Source organism: Schistocerca serialis, chromosome 1 (assembly GCF_023864345.2).
Source record: "Schistocerca serialis cubense isolate TAMUIC-IGC-003099 chromosome 1, iqSchSeri2.2, whole genome shotgun sequence".
Classification (NCBI taxonomy): Eukaryota; Metazoa; Arthropoda; class Insecta; order Orthoptera; family Acrididae; genus Schistocerca; species Schistocerca serialis.
Window position 1 is genome coordinate 618,824,241 of NC_064638.1, and position 25,501 is coordinate 618,849,741.

The 25,501-nt window shown below is 43.0% G+C and overlaps 1 protein-coding gene across 1 annotated transcript in view; it reads left to right on the forward strand.

Moving 5' to 3' along the window:
* The window catches only part of LOC126419359 (uncharacterized), a 190,065-nt gene that overhangs the window by 32,199 nt on the left and 132,365 nt on the right, over positions 1 to 25,501 (forward strand). The gene's annotated exons all lie outside the window — the stretch shown is intronic.

Consider the following 25,501-nt stretch of genomic DNA (forward strand, 5'->3'; position numbering starts at 1 on the left):
GGTTAATAAAAGGTGTCTATACAAGATATTACGTTAGGCAAAATATTACATGACACTCAATTTTTAAAATTTTTTTGTGGAGGTTGGGAAATTACCCACTTACTATATCCAAAAATTCATCTAATGAGTAGAAGGAGTTGCCATTAAGAAATTCTTTTAATTCCCTTTTAAAGGCTATATGGCTATCTGTCAGACTTCTGATGCTATTAGGTAAGTGACCAAAGACTTTTGTGGCAGCATAATTTACCCACTTCTGAGCCAAAGTTAGATTTAACCTAGAGTAGTGAAGATCATCCTTTCTCCTAGTGTTGTAGCCATGTACACTGCAATTACTTTTGAATTCGTTCGGATTGTTAATAACAAATTTCGTAAGTGAATACATATATTGTGAGGCTACAGTGAAGATTTCTAGCTCTTTAACTAAGTGTCTGCAGGATGATCTTGGATGAGCTCCAGCACTTATTCTGATTCTTTTGTGCAATCAACACTCTTTTACTCAATGATGAGTTACCCCAGAATATGATGCCATACGAAAGCAGAGAATGAAAATAGGCGTGGTAAGCTAATTTACTTAGATGTATATCGCCAAAATTTGCAATGACCCTAATAGCATAAGTAGCTGAACTCAAACGTTTCAGCAGATCCTCCGTGTGTTTTTTCCAGTTCAACCCCTCATCAACGCATACACCTAGAAATTTTGAGTATTCTACCTTAGCTAACGATTTCTGACCGAAGTCTATATTTATTAATGGGGTCATTCCATTTTCTGTGTGGAACTATATATACTGTGTTTTGTGAAAGTTTAATGAGAACCCATTTGCAGAGAACCACCTAATGATTTTCTGAAAAACATCCTTTACAATTTCACCAGTTAATTCTAGTCTGTCGGGTGTGATAGCTATACTTGTATCATCGACAAAAAGTACCAGCTTTGCATCTTCGTGAATGTAGAATGGCAAGTCATTAATATATATTAAGAACAGCAGAGGACCCAAGATCGAACCTTGCGGCACCCCATTCTTGATTGTTCCCCAGTTTGAGAAATCACCAGTTCTTAGTAAATTATGGGAACTGCTTAATTCAACTTCCTGCACTCTTCCAGTTTGATGTGATTTAAACCATTTGAGCGCTGTCCCATTCATACCACAGTACTTGAGCTTATCTAGAAGTATCCATGATTTACACAATCAAAAGCCTTTGATAGATCACAGAAAATCCCAACGGGTGACTTTCGGTTACTCAGAGCATTTAATATTTCATTAGTGAAAGTTTACATAGCATTTTCCGTTGAGAAACCCTTCTGGAAACCAAACTGACATTTTATTAAAACTTTATTTTTATAAAAGTGTGAAGCTACTCTACAATTCATTACTTTTTCAAGAATTTTGGATAAGGCAGTCAGAAGAGAGATTGGGCAGTAGTTGTTGACATCAGTCGTATCCCCTTTTTTATGCAGTGGTTTAACAATGACATACTTCAATCTATCTGGGAAAATGCCCTGCTTCAGAGAGCTATTGCATATGTGGCTAAGAATCCCACTTATTTCTTGGGAACAAGCCTTTATTATCCTGCTGGAAATGCCATCAATTCCATGTGAGCTTTTATTCTTGAGAGAGTTTATTATCTTCCTAATTTCAGAAGGAGAGGTGGGTGGAATTTCAATTGTATCAAATTGTGTGGGTAAGGCCTCTTCCATTAACTGCCTTGCTTCTTCTAATGTAGGTTAAAGGATAGGGTACACTGAACTATTATGAGAACAAGAGTTGGCTCGAGAACAAGGGGCTCCTACTCTCTATGATGCAATAGATTTACAATAATGACTGGAGGTCCTAATGAATCAAATATTTATCTCCCAAATATATAGCAGTATTGCAATTAGCAGTGAGAGCCCAAATGGGATCACATAGAGAAGCAAGCAAGGTGGACTTGTAGCAAAGCGAGCTCGCATGCTGCTGAGGGATTCAGTATAAAATTGATAAAGTCTTACAATGCCGGAGCCGCAAAATGTTGTACCAGACCTGAAATCTGCAGCATGTCGTCAGTAGGCAGCGTTCTGATGATGTAGGCGCCTACTTCTGCTGTGCAGTAACTCTGTTTCAACCCCTGGTCTCGAAGGCTGTCCGAGAATTCTCAGTTCTGCCAAAAAAGCGCGACTAAGTCGAAAGACTGCCCGACTCAGACGAAGATCAGATCCCGAATTCCTGCGCCCGCGCAACGCAAGAGCGAAGCCAACATTGCTGAACTCCCTACTACTCTCTAAAACCGCGAATCAGCATTCAGTGCTGATTCCAGAATTCCCCCACACTGTCTCAGAACATCATTCACGCCAACAGAGACTGTTCCCCCCAATTTCGAGAAGAGCTTTATGCCATCAGCTAGCCTCAGTCTGAGTTGACCAATCATGCCTCTGCTATTCAGCTGAGGTCACTGAACTTGCCGTTTAACCGGCTACGAAAACCACATGCCTAGACCACCAGCCATCCGGCGCCAGACAGTCGCACCCAGCAGGGTACAGTCCACAAATATTCTCAGAATCATGAGGACAATGCAGTCAGTTGGTGCCAGGAATCTTCGTTCCGGACGCGCCGGAACGGTAAACACATAAACTGCGGCGACACTCTGACGCCTCGCAGGTCGTTTCGCCCTGCATACAACAGACGAAACTCGACCGACGTCAGTCGTCCCGCCAGGCGCTTCAGCCTATTGTACAAACTCCTCAGAATTCAGGGAAGTGCAGCCCCCAACCGGAAATTCCGTGTGCCGCGTCCTCCGATGCTTCCCTCGCACAGGCCACCCAGGGAACTAACCCAGCATGTTTAGGAATCAAGTGAAAAGTATTTTTTGAGCTCTCAGTACAAATACTCCCATTAAAATAACCTTATTCGGTCTTTTACCACCATGCAGTGACATAGAACATTAGTAAAATTGAAGAAAATGAGAGTAGACATGCAAAAGAGGGCATGGAACCTTTCAATATTCCATAGGTGATGAGAAACCTTGGTGCCAAAGTTAGTGGTGAGGTGCTTTTGGCAGTGACCGCATCCTATTGTCTTTCTGTGGACTATGAATGAGTACACCTGTCGTACTGACTGTGACAAGTGTATAGGAGGTATATTCTTCTACCATATATTATGTCTTAATATTACAAAATGAGAGGGAAGGACGAGACGTGTGACTAATATGCATTGTACTCTTTCTGAAAAATATAAAAACTGCACCAAGAAACTGGTTTGCAACAAGTGCAGCATCAGAAATCTCTTTTCGCATTTTATCTTACAATCGAGACGAATGGCGTGTTTGTAATACAGTGAACTCTCACAGAGGATGAGCAAAAATACGGAAATACAAAAAATACAGGATATTACCATGTCTAATACGGAGTAGAAAACTCGTTGCCACTCAAAACGCTTCCAGTCGTTTCGGAGCGGATAAACACAAGTACTGTGTGGTTTTCAAGGTATTCTTATACCTTACTTTCTGCAAATTAGTGGTAAGTTCAGTTAACAATGATGGAGGTGGGTAGCGATCACACACTCTTCTCTCCAAAGCAGACAAAAAAGGCTAAATTATATTGAGATCGGTGACAGCAGTAGCCACGAGAGGTGGTCAATTCGACCTCATGCTCATAAAACTAGTCCTGGACTGTGTGAGCTATGTGAAGAGGGGCCCTATTGTCTTGGAATATAGTATCATAAATGGGGAATAAACATTGTACCATAGGATGGACTAGATCTGCCAAAATGGTCGCATAGTCCTGCAGTAATGCGGCTTCGCTTAGTAACCATGGGCCTATGGAATTCCACGATACGAATACACTCCTAGGATGGGCTTCGGCACCACGTCTTCCCGTTACGGACATTTGCGTCGCTGATGTGTGAGTTTTGATTTCTATATCGCCCTGAAATTCCCAGCTGATGGAGCTCCCTTCGTGTTGTTTCACTGCGTTGTGACGTTCAGTTCTGCTGTGACATTTCCAGCTAACGCTATCTTATTTTTCGTCACAACCCTCTTGAATGTCCGTGCGTCAGGGTCACTCAATAGACACTTTGTCTGTGTTGTGGCATAGCAGATTACGTTTTCCCACTTTCCTTGTGTGTGGTATAAGTTTTCGATACAGTACCTCATAAACACGAACCATTTTGGCTACGTTTATTGGAAGTACTTACCATATTGGCACCAGCAATTTGCTCACTTTCGAATCGACTTAGCTCCAACATGAGGCATTAACAATTACACAGAACACCGTTCTGACCACGACTGACACGTACTGAGGACATCGCACGAGTGCGCAGCCTGCACTCTCAGCTAGCATCTGCATCTGTGTTGAAGCGTGCATTTCTCGCAGTTTTTCCGTTTTGGTCCAAACCGTGGATTTTCTACTCTTAAAAGACCAATACCGGCGTTGAACGAGTCACCGTCTATTGCATTCCCCTAACGTCATACAACTAAGATTGTGTGCTCTCGACACGGGTGAAATGCTGAACACTAACATTTCTCCATATGAATCCTGCCACACAAGGAAGAATTTAGCGATGGCGTTCGATATTGTGGTAGCCAGACTCAGATTCCTGTTCTACATCTACATCAACATCCATACTTCGCAAGCCACCTGACGGCGTGTGGCGGAGGGTACCCTGAGTACCTCTATCGGTTCTCCCTTCTATTCCAGTCTCGTATTGTTCGTGGAAAGAAGGATTGTCGGTATGCTTCTGTGTGGGCTCTAATCTCTCTGATTTTTTCCTCATGGTCTCTTCGCGAGATATACGTAGGAGGGAACAATATACTGCTTGACTCTTCGGTGAAGGTATGTTCTAGAAACTTTAACAAAAGTCGGTACCGAGCTACTGAGCGTCTCTCCTACAGAGTCTTCCACTGGAGTTTATCTGTCATCTCCGTAACGCTTTCGCGATTACTAAATGATCCAGTAACGAAGCGCGCTGCTCTCCGTTGGATCTTCTCTATCTTTTCTATCAACCCTATCTGGTACGGATTCCACACTGTTGAGCAGTATTCAAGCAGTGGGCGAACAAGCGTACTGTAACCTACTTCCTTTGTTTTCGGATTGCATTTCCTTAGGATTCTTCCAATGAATCTCAGTCTGGCATCTGCTTTACCGACGATCAACTTTATACGATCATTCCATTTTAAATCACTCTTAATACGTACCCCCAGATAATTTATGGAATTAACTGCTTCCAGTTGCTGACCTGCTGTTTTGTAGCTAAATGATAAGGGAACTATCTTTCTATGTAGTCTACATTGAGATTCAATTGCCATTCCCTGCACCATGCGTCTATTCGCTGCAGATCCTCCTGCATTTCAGTACAATTTTCCATTGTTACAACCTCTCGATACACCACAGCAACATCTGCAAAAAGCCTCAGTGAACTTCCGATGTCATCCACAAGGTCATTTATGTATATTGTGAATAGCAACGGTCCTATGACACTCCCCTGCGGCACACCTGAAATCAGTCTTACTTCGGAAGACTTCTCTCCATTGAGAATGACATACTGCGTTCTGTTATCTAGGAACTCCTCAATCCAATCACACAATTGGTCTGTTAGTCCATATGCTCTTACTTTGTTCATTAAACGTCTGTGGGGAACTGTATCGAACGCCTTGCGGAAGTCAAGAAACACGGCATTACCTGTGAACCCGTATCTATGGCTCTCTGAGTCTCGTGGACGAATAGCGCGAGCTGGGTTTCACACGACCGTCTTTTTCGAAACCCATTCTGATTCCTACAGAGTAGATTTCTAGTCTCCAGAAAAGTCATTATACTCGAACATAATACGTGTTCCAAAATTCTACAACTGATCGACGTTAGAGATATAGGTCTATGGTTCTGCACATCTTTTCGACGTCCCTTCCTGAAAACGGGGATGACCTGTGCCCTTTTCCAATCCTTTGGAACGCTACGCTCTTCTAGAGACCTACGGTACACCGCTGCAAGAAGAGGGGCAAGTTCCTTCGCGTACTCTGTGTAAAATCGAACTGGTATCCCATCAGGTCCAGCGGCCTTTCCTCTTTTGAGCGATTTTAATTGTTTCTCTATCCCTCTGTCGTCTATTTCGGTATCTACCATTTTGTCATCTGTGCGACAATCTAGAGAAGGAACTACAGTGCAGTCTTCCTCTGTGAAAGAGCTTTGGAAAAAGACATTTAGTATTTCGGCCTTCAGTCTGTCATCCTCTGTTTCAGTACCATTTTGGTCACAGAGTGTCTGGACATTTTGTTTTGATCCACCTACCGCTTTGACATAAGACCAAAATTTCTTAGGATTTTCTGCCAAGTCAGTACATAGAACTTTACTTTCGAGTTCATTGAACGCCTCTCGCATAGCCCTCCTCACACTACATTTCGCTTCGCGTAATTTTTGTTTGTCTGCAAGGCTTTGGCTATGTTTATGTTTGCTGTGAAGTTCCCTTAGCTTCCACAGCAGTTTCCTAAATCGGTTGTTGTAGCACGGTGGCTCTTTTCCATCTCTTACGATCTTGCTTGGCACATACTCATCTAACGCATATTGTACGATGCTTTTGAACTTTGTCCACTGATCCTCAACACTGTCTGTACTTGAGACAAAACTTTTGTGTTGAGCCGTCAGCTACTCTGTAATCTGCTTTTTGTCACTTTTGCTAAACAGAAAAATCTTCCTACCTTTTTTAATATTTCTATTTACGGCTGAAATCATCGGTGCAGTAACCGCTTTATGATCGCTGATTCCCTGTTCTGCGTTAACTGTTTCATATAGTTCGGGTCTGCTTGTCACCAGAAGGTCTAATATGTTATCGCCACGAGTCGGTTCTCTGTTTAACTGCTCAAGGTAGTTTTCAGATAAATCACTTTAAAAAATTTCACTGGTTTCTTTGTCCCTGCCACCTGTTATGAACTTTTGAGTCTCCCAGTCTATATCCGGCAAAATAAAATCTCCATCCAGAACTATAACATGGTGGGGAAATCTACTCGAAATATTATCCACAACAGCTGCTGAGCCAGGGGGCCTATAGAGACATCCAATTACCATGTCTGAGCCTGCTTGCCGTAACCTTCACCCAAATTATTTCACATTTCGGATCTCCGTCAATTTCCGCGATACTATTGCACTTCTTATCGCTATAAACACGCCTCCCCCTTCACTTTCCAGCCTGTCTCTGCGGTATACATTCCAATCTGAGTTTAGGATTTCATTACTGTTTACGTCTGGTTTCAGCCAACTTTCTGTTGTGACCATTTATTAATGAGAGCAGTTCTGGGACCTTTCTATAGACGCTCCTGCAGTTTACTATTAGCACATTAATGTTGTTATTCCCTGTTGCATTTTACGTACTCCTACCTTGCCGCGTCTCAGGAGGCGTCTTGTCGGGCCTAGGGAGGGAATTCTCTAACCTAAAAAATCCACATGTGCACTCCACACGCACTCCGCTACCCTTGTAGCCGCTTTCGGCGTGTAGTGCACGCCTGACCTATTCAGGGGAACCCTACATTTCTCCACCCGATAGCGGAGGTCGAGAAATTTGCACCCCAGATCTCCGCAGAATCGTCTGAGCCTCTGGTTTAAGCCTTCCACTCGGCTCCAAACCAGAGGACCGCGATCGGTTCTGGGAACGATACTACAATTAGTTAGTTCTGATTCCACCCCGCGAGCGAGGCTTTCCGCCTTCACCAATTCCGCCAGCCGCCTGCACGAACTGAGGATGACCTCTGAACCCAGACGGCAGGAGTCATTGGTGCCGACATGAGCAACAATTTGCAGTCGGGTGCACCCAGTGCTCTCTATCGCCGCCGGCAGGGCCTCCCCCACATCTCGGATGAGACCCCCCGGCAAGCAGACAGAGTGAACACTAGCCTTCTTCCACGACCTTTCCGCTCTTTCCCTAGGGGGCTCCATCACCCGCCTAACGTTGGAGCTCCCAATAACTAATAAACTCCTCCCCCGTGTGCGTGCTCGGACCTTGCTGAAGGAGCGGCCACATGTCCACTCACAGGCAGAGCGGGCGATGCCACACGGCCAGCCTCCACATTTACCCTCCGCCTCGTGCGCCGCGAACGCTGCTGAACCCGCCACTCCCCTTGGGGAGAGGGTGGCGCATCCGCGCCCGGTACCCGCGAAGATGTCTCGACAGCAGGGACAGTGGGTGAAGCCTGTAACACCTGGGGTGTACCATGCGACGCACGAGACTCCCCACAGCCGCTACACTCCGAGGCAGCAGCCTGAAGACGGCCGACCGCGGCCATCAACACGTTCAGCTGTTCGTGAACAGTGGCCAGCTCCTCCTGCGTCCGTACACAGCAGTCACACATCCTATCCATCCTAAGGAATCAATTTACTGTAGACAGTTAATCAACTTTTAACTAGGCTGCTAATTCACTAAAGGCGGCTGACTAAACTGACTTAACTGTGGTTACTAGCCACTTCTTGTAGAAAACAATGAAAATAGCACTACCTGTCTCTGGACTGTATTGAAAACAAACACTAGCACTACTGGCACTATGGTTGACTAAAGGGACTCTCTCTGACTGTATTCAAAACAAACACGAAATCTATGGAACACTATTACTAGCACTCGACAATTAAAGTTTCCTAAAAGCAAAAACACACGGAAGAAGAAGTGACAAGTAAGAAAAATACAGTTAATACTTAAATTAAGGTAGCTCGCTGCACAGCAGACGTGAAGCGGACGGTAGTTACGACGACACTGACACTAAAGAGCATTTGATGGATATTCCCGTGTATCCATTGCCTTTAAATGGAAGACAAATTGTAGACGAAGCGAAGGTAAATATTGAAACTGATGAAGGAAGAGGTCGTGGAAGCACGAAATTACTCGGAATCAGTACTTGACGTATAAGAGACAATCAAACGAAAACGATACAGATAGGCACAAGTAAGTAAATTGTTTATTACTTCAAACGCAATCGCCGTAACTGTTAATATATTTATCCCACTGTGAGATAGGACGATCAATGCCTTCGTGGAAAAATGTTTGCGGTTGCCTTCGTACGCACACACATCTTCGAGGCAAATTGATGGCCACAAATGTCTTTCTTCAGAACTCCAAAAGTATGGAAATCGCATGGACAGAGTTCGGGACTGTATGGATGATGTGTCCTCTGCAGCGTACTCGCAACAACTTTGGAGACATGTGGAAGGTTTCGCTAGGAAGCCACTCACATTCTCCATACAGCACCCAACTCTTCCCATGCGATTTCCATATTTTTGGAACCCTGAAGAAAGACATTCGTGGGCGTCGATTTGCTTCGGACGAAGAGGTGCGCGCCTGGATGCAATCATGCTTCTGTAGGCAACCGTAACCACTTTTCCGTGAAGGCATTGTCTCACACTAAGGTAAATTTATTTCCATTTATGGGGAGCACTTTTGAAATAACAAACAGTTTTCTTGCTTTTCTTCAGATCTGTCTCGTTTTCGACTATCCCTTATACCACCTCATATTACGCTGCATACCATTGAGCAGTCGCGCTATGTAGTTGCGTACGAACGTTACACCCACTGCAAACAAGTAAGCAAAATTGTTGCGTATGTAGCAGGAATTCTACAAATCACAGAAAAAGATCAAACTGTAGCTAAAAATGTAAAAAAAAGAAAGAGGAAAAAAGCTAAGAAATAAAAGTACAGATAATCGCTTTAGAAAGATGTTTCTAAAATATAACATTTTAAAACAGCAGCGACGTAAAGTAAAAAAAAATGTTGTAGAACTAAAATAGAAATACAATGTGAACGCTTCCACAACTCAGTTGTCAAACGACGACGCTTTTTGGCTGAAAGTAAGGAAGACTGTAAATGCCAGAAAAAATCGGAAGTGTTTAGCAGTATTATACAGGACAATAATCACTCTGTGATGGGGAAAACACTGTAAGAAATAAAAGAATAAGATTTGTTGAAAAGAAAATTAACAGATTATGTCAAAAGCAAGGATGATGATCGTGAGAAGTACATTCTATTCCATGAAAGCTTTCTTGAATAAAAGATTTCCAATACATTTCTATTATCCGTAACGCCACACTATGTAAGCCAAATATGGACCATGGGAAAACCGAAGGTGTATAAATTGAAAGCATGTGATAAGTGGTGCAGCAGGATGATTTAAAAAGTTGCATGGACAGACATAGAACGAGTCGAACATATGGGGTCAGACTTTTTGTCTTCAGTAATAAGCATATGCTTCTTGCCATATAAGCATTATTATCGGTGATAACTGATTTATATCATGTTTACGGCCAGGTTGGCAAAGGAGTTATTAGGGGGTATTGCTTGTAAGGTTACAGTACTAAGTTGCTTTCCTCACGAGTCTACCATCAACAATTTCGGAAACACGAAATATAACATTGATACAATAATAAGTTCATCGCAGCCAAATAATCATACAAGTTCAAAGTACATTTACAATAATATACGAAATCAGAAATTTTACATATTGTGGTTTGCATAGCCACTTATTGACTGAGTCCTTTTGGTACAGAATTCTGTACGGCAACGATTACATATCTGATGACACAGTTTAGACTCACACATTGCGTTTTGTTCATGATATACACGCTGTTGCAAATAAGGTGGTGGAATCCATGGACGGCTATTCTGGTGATCACGTGTCCCATCTTAAAGTTTTCCTTTGCCCGTGTTCGGTCAGTATTACGGTATAAGCGTATATTTTATATTTTTATCATTATATGTTTTATGATTTTGGTTGGGGTGGCTTTAAATATTGTGGGCTAGCATGAGACTTTTAATTAACTTATACCGCGATAACAGTGTTCAAATGTGGGTGAAATCTTATGGGACTTAACTGCTAAGGTCATCAGTCCCTAAGCTTACACACTACTGAACCTAAATTATCCTAAGGACACAACCATGCCCGAGGGAGGACTCGAACCTCCGCCGGGACCAGCCGCACAGTCCGTGACTGCAGCGCCCGCAGACCGCTCGGCTAATACCGCGCGGCCCGCGATAACACTCGTACGGACATCGGCTACCCCGAAGTACGTTCGATATAATATTTTTTAAACACAGCGCGCGGCTCACCGCCTTCTAATAAATAATTTGCGTGAGCGCTGCTATTTAGAAAAGAAAATTTGCGTATTATTACGCAAACTGTAATTCTTAATGTTGGTCTCAGGGGCTACTCGTTATTTATGTACCAAATTACATAAAGGTTAACTGAGATATTGCGGAACGTAATGATTTCCAATATTTCTTGTTCATTATTTGCAAGGCAAAACTGGAGAGAATCTCGTCTGCCGTTAGGCGGCCAAAATGAGACATACTGAACTCATTCAGTGCTGTGAATTTTCGTAATTTAAATTAATTTTAACTTCGAAATTAATGAAAGAACAAAATTGAGAAGTCTCTCACATTTACATTTAATAACATGAATCGTCAGTGTAATGGCTGACTAAATCCTGCTAGGGGAGATGAGCTCCCTGCACTACGAAGTCCTGTAAAAACTTTGTTAATTATAATTAATAGTTGCGATCATGAGAGATGACAACTAAATCAATCATACACACTTTCTAATAACAATTTCTATTATATGTTTCAAAAATACAGATAAAACTTCCGTTAATTATCAGACAGCACTACGATGGCGGCCTACCGCTAGACGAAGCAAAACAGGAGAGATAGTTCAATCAAAGCATTGTCTCTGATCTTTATGGCCTATGTTACACAGAGATTATACAGAAAAAAACTGTGTTTTGTTAATTACATCGATATTTGTGTTTTGATAATAATAACTTACGTTCTTTATTATTTGTTATACATCGCGCACTCGTACACAGTCTTGAAATGATTTATAATTCACACGTCTCATAACAAAAACCTCCTTCCCCTTTCTCCAAATGTCCATTTATGTGACGTACCGTCACATCAATCATTGTACCTAAGCTGTATAATTCTGGAGGTACTCTTCCCTTTTTTTCTTCACAGTTTTTAGTAGACTTTCCGAAGCGTTGATGATTGATATACAATCAGATAAGTTTAAAATCACTGGTTCCGATTAGTTACTAGTGGGTTCCAATGCAGTGTTTCTTACGGTAAAACAATAAAATTAACAGTGTGACATTTCAAGTTTATTTAATAACAAGTACCGCGTTAATCTCATTGCATAATGGCTCTTGCGAAGAACAACAGACCAGCTTTATACGAAGACATTGCAGAAATAACTTAGATTGCGTTTCTCTCTACAGATTTGTAGAACATGTTTAAATGGAAATAGATCTGCTACAGATGTGGAGGTTAAGGGATTCACACCTCTTTGGATGAAGAGAACACTACCACATTATATTTTATCACTGTATGGACTTTGGTGGCATAAAAAAAGCCTACAAGTGATTAAGCACTCACAAGGGATGGCGATACTGGATGTATTATCAATAAATGCATAGATTTAAGATTGAAGCTAAAAGTACTTCAAACAATTTTTTAGTTATTAAGTACTGAAATCTGATATTAATTTTATGTGTGTTGCTGAGGTGACTGACAGATCACAACATATTGATGTTCCTAAGGTATAGCGATGATTTTTCGGTTGAATGCGGATTAGTAAATAATGGCGTTGTTAAGAACAAAGATTTCCATCAAAACGGAACCCTTGACTGTAAGAGCTCATCTCGATGTGCAGATATACTCCAGTAAGATGAAACCAGCGTTAAACGGTACCAAAGCCCCGTTACCTATGAGGGCCCAGAGTTTCAGAGTTCTCCCGACAGGACTGACTGCAAAAAGATCTGAGTAAGATGGTCAGAAAAAGTAATGCCAAACTGGTCAGTCGACTATTTTTATCCAGGTATGAACAGAATAAGGGCTGCTCTGACGTTTCAACTGCACTTCGGTGGAACAACACGTGCTTCTGAGATTGCTGTATCCAGCCACCAGGCCACACGGATCAGAGCTGAAGCCTCAGGAACGGCTACAGCTGCGACCAGCAATCGTTCAGCTCGTTTTATTGCTCGTAAATCGCGATGGCTGATTTAACGATGGTTGGTACGATTATTATCGAGTCACGGGGTCACCCGCGCTGCCCACTCAGCAAACGCGAAATGTTCTACTGCCGTTGTGTCATTACTTGACGACATCTCATTCTCACTCACGTCATTATCTAATGCTCTTTATACACGTGATTTCCGTTCTCGAGTTATACGACGAATTTCTGCCGGATTTCCTCTTCTATTCAGGTTCAATGATTTAGGTACTCTTTACTACCTATTTCAATGCTATTAGTATTGTTCAATCTGTGTGCACTGCACAGAGATTGAATACCTAAATAACTTAGTGAACTAAAAAGATGAGGTAAACAGCATTCGATTATATTACTACTGATTTAATAGAAACTACTGAAAGTTTACGAAAAGAGAATTGCTAAGATTCAAAACGACACCAATAATATTGTAGAACTGTCTCAAATTCCTTTGGAGCGGCCCTAGAACTGTGGACTACCCACGAAGTACTGTTCAAACCCTTATTACATCCTACCGAAAGAATACAATTATTAAAAGGGTATGCAGTTTCGGGGCACTCAGTGAACAGTTCATTCCCCAATAAACTAATACCCTCATTTGATGATTTTTTTTCCTGTTTCATGCTTTGAGAAAAGTTATTATCCAGTTACTAAAAGATATCACTTTTTTAAAAATTACTTGCTCTTCGACTTTCTGACGACTCTGCGTTAAAATCTGTACAGGACGTATCATAATTAATGGCGTAAACTCATACAATTGAAAGTGCACAATTTTGTTAGCAAAAAAGTCTCACTAAGAGAGTCACTAAAATGCATACCTTAAGAACAATAAGTACTTCTTCATCTTCGATACTGTGAAACAAATCTCTTCTATTACAATCTCTTTGCTTTCCATATTTTATGGAGGACGGAATATGGTCGAAAACAAGAAAAATTTGTCCAGCAAACATGGTTTCTAAGGTGCTACGAGCACTTGTTCATCTTCATTACTGTGAAACACATCACTTCTAAGTGCTCATAGCTCTTAAGGTATGCATTTTAGTTAGAACCCATGCTTACTTACACTTTGTGTACTTTCAGCTGTGTGCGTTTACGCCACTAATTTTGACACATCCTTTATTAATGACGAGTCGAACATGCTACAGGCAGCCATTTACGAATTGCAGTAATACGTGCAACACAGTATTAATAAAGAAAATAATCATGAATCCAGAGTACAGTTTGACCATTTCAGCTCTTTACACGAAGATTAGTGTTCACTTCCAATAGACGATGACTTCATTAGAGAGATTGAGCATAAGTTCATAATAGAGAGAGATGGAGTATGACTTTTTAAAGAAAACCATTTAGCTCTTCCCTGAAGTAATGAGGAAAACTTTCGCCAATTTAAATAGGGATATTGTAGCGGGTTTTGTTGTTAATATAATTATGTTGAATTCTCCTTTCGGTTTGTAAATCACAGACCGATAGTGAGCAATTTATATTTACCTCCCTGATTGCTTCAGAAATAAGTCCTTTTGTTTATTATAATCTAAATTTTTGCGTAAAAAGTTAGCCCATTTTCCTTAAAAACAGCCATCAAATGCAGAAGTTCTTGGGTTAAGCTGTCCGCGTCGGACATGGCATATGCTCTGCTTACCAAAATCCTAAGGACGCCACTGCGTTGGTGTGGTGGATGACAACTCTTAGAATGCAGATTCCGATCTGTGTGCGTCGGCTTTCGATGAACACTGTGTCCCAAAGTACCATCTGGCTTTTTATAAACCATAACGTCTAAAAATGGAAGCATCCCATCAATGTCAACCTCCATGGTAAATTTAACGCAGGGATGAAGACAGTTGAAGTGGTCAAAAATCTATTAAGAGCATAACGTCCATGCGGCCAAACGAAAAAGGTATGATCCACATATCTCCAGAAGTTCGTTGGTTGCAACGCTAAAGTCCTCAGTGCCATATCCTCGAAGTCCTCCATAAATAAATTGGCGACTGTGGATAACAAAGGACTGCCCATAGCCCCTCTGTCATTCTGCTCAAAAATGTTGCCGTTAAATAAAAAATTCGTGGATGTCAGCACATGACGACAAAGCTTCACCAACTCTTCAACCAGTTTTTCACTGATCAGACTAAGGGACTCTTCAGGGGGACTCGTGTAAACAGAGATAACACATCAAAACTCACTAATAGACCTGAAGGACTCAGCTTCAAAGATTTCAATCGTCGAATAAATCCACCGAATTGGAGATATGGTGTTCACACTTGCCAACATGTTGATTGAGAACAGAAGATAAATACTTCGCCAGGTAAGTGGGTGCACCTAAATTATTAACAATAGGCCTTAAGGGAACCCCTTCCTTATGCAACTTAGGCAGTTCATACAACCTAGACGGAACGGCAGCACCAGGATGAGGTTTCTTACGGAAATCTTCGGACAACGAACTCTTTTCTGTGGGGTCACTAGATAGCGTTCTGTACCCCGATCGTTGAGTAGTAAATCCATTTTTAGGACATAACCATCCCGCGTCATTACAACCGTGGCATTCTCCTTGTCAGCTGGTAAAGGAAAATGGATATTCCGAGAAGCAGATTCGTCGGGCTAAGGAGTTTGGACCATCACTGGAGGTGCATGAAGTGGAACATAGAGACGGCTTTACTTCCTTATGCTGGAGGCATAACGTTTAAGACTGGACAAATTTTAAGGAATTTTAATATTAAGAGTGTGTTCCGTCCACCTTATAAGATTAGGGTTTAGGAAACCGGTGTATACAAAATGACAGGTATGTGGAACATCGCCATCATACGAGGCTGCAACAGCCGGAAATAACGGCAGCATGAGGGACACGGCATGAAATTTGACGAAACTGTGGTAGTTGCCAACATCCCGGTTTCTGGAACAGTGTCCACAAAGAGAAGATTGAAGTTAGATTGGCGGGTAATTTAATTAACAGGTACAATGGGCTTCCTCTAAGCAGGACGTGGAATCCTGTACTATCCCGCATCAAAATTGAACGTTCTTCGGTGCGGCCCTGAGTGCGATGTATCGTTGCCGCCAGTTTCTACTAAGGGCACCACCACCTCCCTGTCTTGGAGGGCAGCAACCGTGATGGGCGGCGCATGCGTCGTGTACTGGGCGGCGCATGCGCCGTGTACTGAACCGTGGCCTATATAGGACGACGATTTGCAGCCTTGCGTCAGTTCTCAGTGGGACTCATCAGCAGAAGCAGCATTCTCCTGAAAATGGTGGCCAGTTGAATCGCCGAAATATCGAGTCAAATTATAGGATCCGCCAGCAAACGCGAAGAGACTTCCATGAAAATGTTGGAAATAACTTTTATAAGGAAAAACCAATACGAGAACTCAAACCACATGAAGAAATACGATGAAGAAAATATAAGTAAAAAGATTAACATGGAGAGTGCCAGATAATTTCAAGTAATTTTATATAGCAAACGAAAATGAACTAACTTTTTACGCAACAATTTAGATTATAACAAAAAGAGGCCTTATATCTGAAGCAGTCATGGCGGTAAAGATAAATTGCTCACAATCGGTCTGTGATTTACAAACCTAAAGGAGAACTCAACATAATTATATTAACAACCAAACACACTACAACATCCCTATTTAGATTGGGATCCGGCAGCAAACCCGAAGAGACTTTCATGACTTAATACGCCGGGAAAGCCTACGAAGTCATATTTCCAACATTACTAAGATTTGTTGGAAGTAAGAATCACCTTTTATTCGCAGTTACGTTATAAGTCTTGTGGACGATATCTTCCAAGGACTAATCCCGAATAGCTGTCTTTGAAAGCATTCTGAAGCTACACAGTCTGTGTACAATGTTTACGTACCGCGATTCACGCGGTTTGTTTCTTCCAAAAGACGATGTTCTGAGTAATTGAAACATCCATTCAAGAATATCGATAATCTGAGAATTGGTTTTACTTGGAAAATTCTGAGCCCAGTTTTGTAATCTACAAATCAAAGAAAGTTTTTCTAAGTATATATATATATATTAAGAGCATAGTCTTTGATTTTTATTTTAATCTTTTGTAATAATTTTCGTTTTTGTATACTTTTTGATCTTCCATTCCCATGTTAGGTTGAGTCAGTCAATGTATTATAATATGCGAACAGGACCGGCAATATCTGGAGATCCTCGAAATCTGTTTTAATCCACTGTAACATACTGACCTTCAGAATCATTGTAAACCATAGAAACGTCGATTTGATTCACAATAATTCTGGCATAGGGCTTGGTTGACGCCTTAAAAATCATATCATAAACTACCATAATAAAAGATGTCACCTCATTCGAAGGTGAGCGGCTGTGAACTGTTCTGGAGAATTTTCAGTGTGTTTGGTCAGTTGCTAGGAGAATCATGGGCGCAATAATTGTAGTTAATTTTTGGTGGCAACACTGATAGCACCATGTTGAGGTGGAGCAATAAGTTTTTATCTGGTGATGAATAATAATAAAACAAGAACCAGTATCATGCAAGTTCTTGTTTGTAATTTATAATTTTGAAATCATCTGAAACATTATGTGTAGTTACGGACGCAAACTTGGATAATCCGACGATCACTAGATGATTATATTCAGAGGAGTTGTGATTTGAGAATGGATTGATAGACTCTCGATTTTAATGTCAAAATAGTGAACAGAAGCAAATCTGGACGTCAGTCACTCCTTCCTTATGCAACTCCAGTACCTTAAACAACGTACTTTGCTACTAACTCTTTTACTCGAATTAGTATGTGGCAGGTTCACTCAGTCAAATATTTACTTGTGCCTTTGTTGCAACCACCAAGCTTAGGGCTTAAGACCAGATGATACCTAGCCCTCAGACTCAAATACCTAAACAGTACGAAATATATAAGAATAACTATAATAGCAATATGACTAATACCCTATAGTAGACTGAATATTTTACGACATGGTATTTACGAGTTATGCTGATCAACAAAAACATCAAGATACTGAAGCAAGTCGTTGCAGTGATACATAAGGAACGCTGGAGTATTTGAAGACACAGGCAGAGGAAGCAACATAAAGGAAAGAGAGCAGTTAGTGGAAGGGAGAACAGAGAAAGATGACCGTTGGTACAGGAAAAAAAGAAGGCCGACAGAAACGAGCGATAAAACGCTGAGGACGAGACAAAAATTCTGGTACGCTGTAGGGAAAAACCCCACTGTGGGGCATCTGTGGTAAGCCAAATCGATGGCAAAAATCTCTGCATTTTCTTCTCGAAAGCAATATGGTAGTTCAATGTTAGGCCATTCTAGTGAGGAATAGGTGCAGAGGAGACGAAAGGAAGGAAGGAGGAAAATAAGACTTTAACATTACGTCGATACCACAGTCATTAGAGTTAGAGCATAACTTCGAATTACGAAAGGATGGCGAAGGTAATCAGACAGTCTTTTCAAAGGTATCATTCCGGAATTTGCTTGAAGTGATTTAGGGAAATCACGGAAAACCTAAATCTGGATGGCCAGATGTTTTTTATAATTTTTATTTATTTATTAGAGCCAGCTCCCGGTGAACCCCTGACTGGGTTAAGGTTTTGCACGAAGATCCTTTCCCCAGCCTTAACCTGATGGGACCTCCTGCCCTGATTATAACGTTTCCTCAGCCGACGGTGGGCTGGTTCAATGTTTCTCCACACCCGTCCCAAATTCTGCCTAATAACATATGAGTCAATGATCTCAGGTAAAAGCTCATTGATATTCCAAAGGTTAGACAAGAGGGAAATAGGGTAACCGGAGCCGTTTCAGAGACTTCATGCTGCGCGGAATTAACAGCAAGATTGATCGAGGGGATGAAACTGTCCCACAAGGTTTGAGACCATGCGTGGTAAATTGTAAGGGCGGCCTTCAGATTCCTATTTCACCTTTCCACAAAGGAGGACTGCGGATAATAGGGGTGGTGGTAATATGCTTGATGCCATTGCCAAAAGAGAAACGCCTAAGTCTCCTGGGAACAACGGCCGGCGCGTTATCACTTACTAGCGCCCTAGGAGAACCAAACAGAGAATATATTTTGATAAAGCGGTGAACAGTTACAGACTCCGCCGAGTAGGAACAAGCCAAAGGAAACAGGAGAACGCGTCCACGACGACCGGAATGCAATGGTTGCCAAACCTAATGCGGGGTAGGGGTCCCATGTAATCAATAAACAACTTATCCACCGAGTGTTCCTCACGATCCGAACAAAGAAGGCCCTAGTGTGAGTTGGGGTTAGGCTCAGCTATTTTACAGAGATCACACTCCGCCACTAAGCGGCGAATATCCTTGGAATATTTGGCCAAGTGTCATGGCGCCGAATCGTCGCAATTGTCTTGTGGATGCCTAAGTGGCCTCCCTGCTAATGAGCTATGAAAATAGTGGTAAAACGATGGAACGACTCGATCAGCAAATAAATTCTAAGTTGTAGAGGCCTACCTACTTCTCGGAAAAGAATGCCTCTGTGCAAGTTGTAACCTGGGGCCGAAATGCCGCCAAAAGCTGCTTACTAATAGGCACTAGATCAAGGTCTTGATCCCGTTTACCCTTCAGATCGCAACGAGCTGGGGAACCTCGGTAAGACTACTACTACAGGAACTCCTGTCTCAGGGGAACTGACTCATTGTCATCTCCGAACATCCGACTGAGTGCGTCAGCAACCAAGTTATCAGAATCTCTAATACGGCACGCTTGAAAATGGAAGACGGAGATACGGATGGCCCACCTCACGGTCCTTGTCTTTCTAGGCCGAGCGACGATTCAGCTAAGAGCTTGGTTGTCAGTCTCGCAATCGAACTCCCTGTTTTCCAAGTATAATTTAAATTGCTCGAGAGTGAACAACACACCCAACACCTCACACTCATAAAACGAGTATTTAAGTTCGGGTCTCTCTACTAGAGACTGGCAAGGGAGCGCCTCTCTCCTCTATCTTCCTGGAGCAATACCGCGCCAACGCCAACATAGGATGCACCGGTGTGGACAATGAATGATTTATCAAAATTAGGAATGGCTAAGACTGGGGGATTAGTTAAGGCGGTTTTAATTGTCTCAAAGGCGGCCTGCTGGCTTTTTCCCCACACAAAATCTTGCCCCTTCCTGCACATACTCTTAAGGGGGGCAGCGATTTGGGCAAAATTAGGCATGAATTTAAGAAAGAAATTTTCATGCCAATAAACCTCACAATGCCTTTCTTATTTACCGGAGGGGAAAGTTCCTTTTGCCAACTCTGTGTTCGTGATCAACTCTAATTCCGTCACCGGACACCTGGTGGCCCAAAAAGAAAACTTGGCGTCTGGCCAAAATGACCTTCGATGGTTTAACAATCACACCAGCCTTACGTAATCTAACCAAACCCTGACGAACGTGTTCAAGACGTTCTTGAACGACTGATTGTAATGACCATATCATACAAAGGCCGTGGCCGGCATGGAATCTTCAGTAAGAGATATCTCATAATACGCCTGATATAAACTGACTACCGTAAAATAAGAGGCACCCGAAAACCACTTAGAGGCGTCATGGAGATCAAGAAGTGGTACTGACTCTAAAATTACTTTCTTATTAAGGGCACGACAATCAATAACTGACTTGTAATCATTGTCTCGATCCTTGAGAACCAAAATGATCGGATAGGCATAAGTGGAATGGGTGGTATAATGACTCCCTGGCGAGGCGTGCGTTTTATCTTGTCCCGAAGGGTGGGGAGAGGCGGTAGGCGTTTCTCGTACCGGGACATTGTCAGTAAGATGGACATTGTACTGGACGAGATTAGTAGCACCGAGTCTGTCGTTCAAGACATCGGAAAATTCATACAAAACGCTTAACAATTCTCGTACCCTCATTGACTCTCAAATGACTGACGTCAAATTCCGGGTCTTGCAGCTGGGCAGAATTGATACTACTGACAGAAGGGTAAGAGCACAGCGCCATCTTTTCTAAAGAAGAAATTTTAAAATACAAGATGTCAAGATCAAGGTTGACCACCAGTCTAGTCCGTTGTATAAAGTCACAGCCAAGGATTAGCGCGACAGACAAACTCCTCGGAAGAAAAAAGGTAATAAGACGTAAAGCCCACAAATAGTCAATTTCCCCTTTACTTCTCCAATAAGAGGTAACTGTTGGCTATTGGCGATACAACATCACTGAGAAGAAGAGTGTATGGGAGTTAATTTGAAAATGTTCCTGAGCTCTAAATACCAACTGTAATTACAAAGGGAAACGGCGCCACCGGAATCTAACAATGCACAAACACGTTCCTGATTCAGACTATCCCAAATAAAGGGGAGCGGAGAACTGTTAGCAATAATGATACAGCCACATATACCTGAAGAGCGTCGGCATGACTTTCTAGACGGACAATCTACCACAATATACGCTCCACCTGAAGTAACTGATCTATTGACTACTCCAATACATCCTTCCGCTGATACGTAATTGAGTTGGGCAATTTGGCGAAGATGGAGGCAACATGAGCTTCCGTTTCCGCGTGATTCCCAGGTCGAGTCCCCTTATCTAAACTGGATGGAGCCGAAACTGCCTCCTGGTTATTGATGACTTACAAATCCAACCCTAAGGTACTAGTTGAAACTAACAATTTCTGAACCTCAACCAGCAACTTAACAGCTGCCTCCTGCTGCGACTGATAAGCTAGAAACCCCCCCCCCCCCCCACCACCACCAAAAAAAAAAATAAATTAACCAAACAATTATTCCAATGGCAACGTTCCACAAGCCCAGGGAATCACCCGCTCTCGCCATCCACTTGCTGCCTAAGTCGGAGCTCATACTGCAGTTTCTCTCGCCGGAGGTAAGATAAACCAACATAAGCCCTCTTCTCCATAACGCATAACGCCGACCCAGATGACAAATAATTATAATACGCTGAAGAGCCAGAGAAACTGGTACACTCGCCTAATATCGTGTAGGGACCCCGCAAGCACGCAAAAGTGCCGCACCACAACATGGCATCGACACGACTAAAGCCTGAAGTAGTGCTGGAGGGAATTGACACCATGAATCCTGCAGGGCTGTCCATAAATCCGCAAGAGCTGCTGAACAGCACGTTGCAAGGTATCCCAGATATGCTCAATAATGTTCATATGTGTGTGTGTGTGTGTGAAATCTTATGGGATTTAACTGCTAATGTCATCAGTCCCTAAGCTTACACACTACTTAACCTAAATTATCCTAAGGACAAACACACGCACCCATGCCCGAGGGAGGACTCGAACCTCCGTCGGGACCAGCCGCACAGTCCATGACTGCAGCGCCTTAGACCTCTCGGCAATGTTCATGTCTTGGGAGTTTGGTGGCCAGCGGAAGTGCTTAAACTGAGAAGAATGTTCCTGGAGCCACTCTGTAGCAATTCTGGAAACGTGGAGTGTCGCATTATCCTGCTGGAATTGCCCAAGTCTGTCGGAATGCACAATGGACATGAATACCTGTCAATTTCAATACAGTTCCCAACAGCTCTGAAACTTAAGATGTTATTTTATTTTATTTTGAAGGCTACCAGTTTCAGCATTTCACTATGCATATCTCCAAATAAAGGAAAATGTCACATATAGCCATAAATCTCTGGATGTCGTTAATTCAGTCGTTACACTAGTACTTCATTCGTAGACTTGATGGAAACTAAGCACACATGCAGTGCAGCAACATGGTCAAACATGTCCTCTGTCCGTGATGGACCAACAGAGATTGAATGGATATGAATGGATGCAGGTGATCATACAGGATGCTTACGTACGTGTCACCTGTCAGAGTCGTATCTAGACGTATCAGGAGTCCCATATCACTCCAATTTTACACGCCCCCGCCATTACGGAGCCTCCACTAGCTTGAACAGTCCCCTGTTGATATGCAGGGTCCCTGGATTCATGAGTTTGTCTCCATACCCATATACATCCATCCGCTCGGTACAATTTGAAGCGAGACTCGTCCGACCAAGCAACATGTTTCTAGTCATCAACAGTCCAATGTCGGTGTTGATGGGCCAAGGCGAGGCGTAAAGCTGTGTGTCGTGCAGTCATCAAAGGTACACGAATGGGCCTGCGGCTCCGAAAGCCTATATCGATGATATTTCGTTGAATGATTCGCACGCTGACACTTGTTGATGGCCGGCCCAGCATTGAAATCTACAGCAATTTGCGAAAGGGCTACACTTCTGTCACGTTGAACGATTTTCTTCAGTCGTCATTGGTCCCGTTCTTGAAGGATCTTTTTCCGGCCCCAGCAATGTCGCAGTTTTGATGTATTACCGGATTCCTGATATTCACGGTACACTCGTGAAATGGTCGTACGGGAAAATCCGCACTTCATCCCTACCTCGTAGACCCTGTGTCCCATCGCTCTTGCGCCGACTGTAACACCACGTTCAAACTCACTTAAATCTTGATAACCCGCCATTGTAGCAGCAGTAAGCGATCCAACAACTGTGCCAGACGCTTGTTGTCTTGTAAAGGCGTTGCCGACCGCAGCGCCGTATTCTGCCTGCTTACATACCTTTGTATTTGAATACGCATGCCTATACCAGTTTTTTTGGTGCTTCAGTGTATGTTAGAACCAATATACGAGATAAACAGCAAGCAATGACTTCGAAGAGGAGGACAAACAGGCTCAGCTACCACTGGAATCTCAGTGGACGTCCCAAGATATGACAACAACTTAACGGGCGGGAAAAAGCTGCCGGGTGAGTTTACCGAATGTCATTTATTGCTTCACAGTAGTTGGTAATCCTTTATTTAGCAAGATGTACTTAAAAGTATCAGTAACATATAAATTAATACACTACTGGCCACTAAAATTGCTACACCACGAATATGACGTGCTACGGACGCGAAATTTAACCGACAGGAAGAAGATGCAGTGATATGCAAATTATCAGCTTTTCAGAGCACTCACACAAGGTTGGCGCCGGTGGCGACACCTACAACGTGCTGACATGAGGAAAGTTTTCAAACGATTTCTCATACACAAACAGCAGTTGATCGGCTTTGCCTGGTGAAACGTTGTTGTGATGCCTCGTGTAAGGAGGAGAAATGCGTACCATCACGTTTCCGACTTTGATAAAGGTCGGATTGTAGCCTATCGAGATTGCGGTTTATCGTATCGCCACATTGCTGCTCGCATTGGTCGAGATCCAATGACTGTTAGCAGAATATGGAATCACGGAACGCCGTGCTGGATCTCAACGGCCTCGCATCACTAACAGTCGAGATGACAGGCATCTTATCTGCATGGCTGCAACGGATCGTGCAGCTACGTCTCGGTCCCTGAGTCAACAGATGGGGACGTTTACAAGACAACAACCATCTGCACGAACAGTTAGAAGACGTTTGCAGCAGCATGGACTATCAGCTCGGAGACCATGGCTGCGGTTACCCTTGACGCTGCATCACAGACAGGAGCGCCTGCGATGGTGTACTCAACGACGAACCTGGGTACACGAATCGCAAAACGTCATTTTTTCGGATGAATCCAGGTTCTGTTTACAGCATCATGATGGTCGCATCACGGTGAACGCACACTGGAAGCGTGTATTCGTCATCGCCATACTGGCGTATCACCCGGCGTGATGGTATGGGGTGCCATTGGTTACACGTCTCGTTCACCTCTTGTTCGCATTGACGGCACTTTGAACAGTGGACGTTACCTTTCAGATGTGCTACGACCCGTAGCTCTACCCTTCATTCGATCCCTACGAAACCCTACATTTCAGCAGGATAATGCACGACCGCATGTTGCAGGTCCTGTACGGGCGTTTCTGGATACAGAAAACGTTCGACTGCTGTCCTGGCCAGCACATTCTCCAGATCTCTCACCAATTGAAAACGTCTGGTCAATGGTGGTCGAGCAACTGGCTCGCCACAATACGCCAGTCACTCCTCTTGATGAACTGTGGTATCGTGTTGAAGCTTCATGGGCAGCTGTACCTGTAAACGCCATCCAAGCTCTGTTTGACTCAATGCCCAAGCGTATCAAGGACGTTATTACGGCCAGAGGTGGTTGTTCTGGGTACTGATTCCTCAGGATCTATGCACCCAAACTGCGTGAAAATGTAATCACATGTCAGTTGTAGTATAATATATTTGTCCAATGAATATCCGTTTATCCTCTGCATTTCTTCTTGGTGTAGCAAATATCGAGAAAGTCCGCATAGTTGCGATAAACACTGTGTCAGGGTGCAGCAGTGGTTAACGCAACTGCCTAATAATCAGGAGATCCCGGGTTCGAGTCACAGCCTGATGCACTTTTTCACCCGCCACCGCTGATACCGCATAAAGCCCCGATTCAGCTGACTTCAATAATTGCTTCTGAGCCCCGGCGATCAGTGCGAGGGACGCTTTCCTTCGGCAAAAAGATCTTTGAGAGAATTTCGAGAGGTCGAGTAGAAAAACTAGTGGCGAGAGTTTGGCGGTTGCGGATGGAACGAGGAGACGCGTGCGGACGGCGGTCGTGAGAGGAAGTTTGGAGGAGTGCTGTGGGCGCGCGCGTGGTGCGGAGACCGGCCCGTAGTCAGTCAAC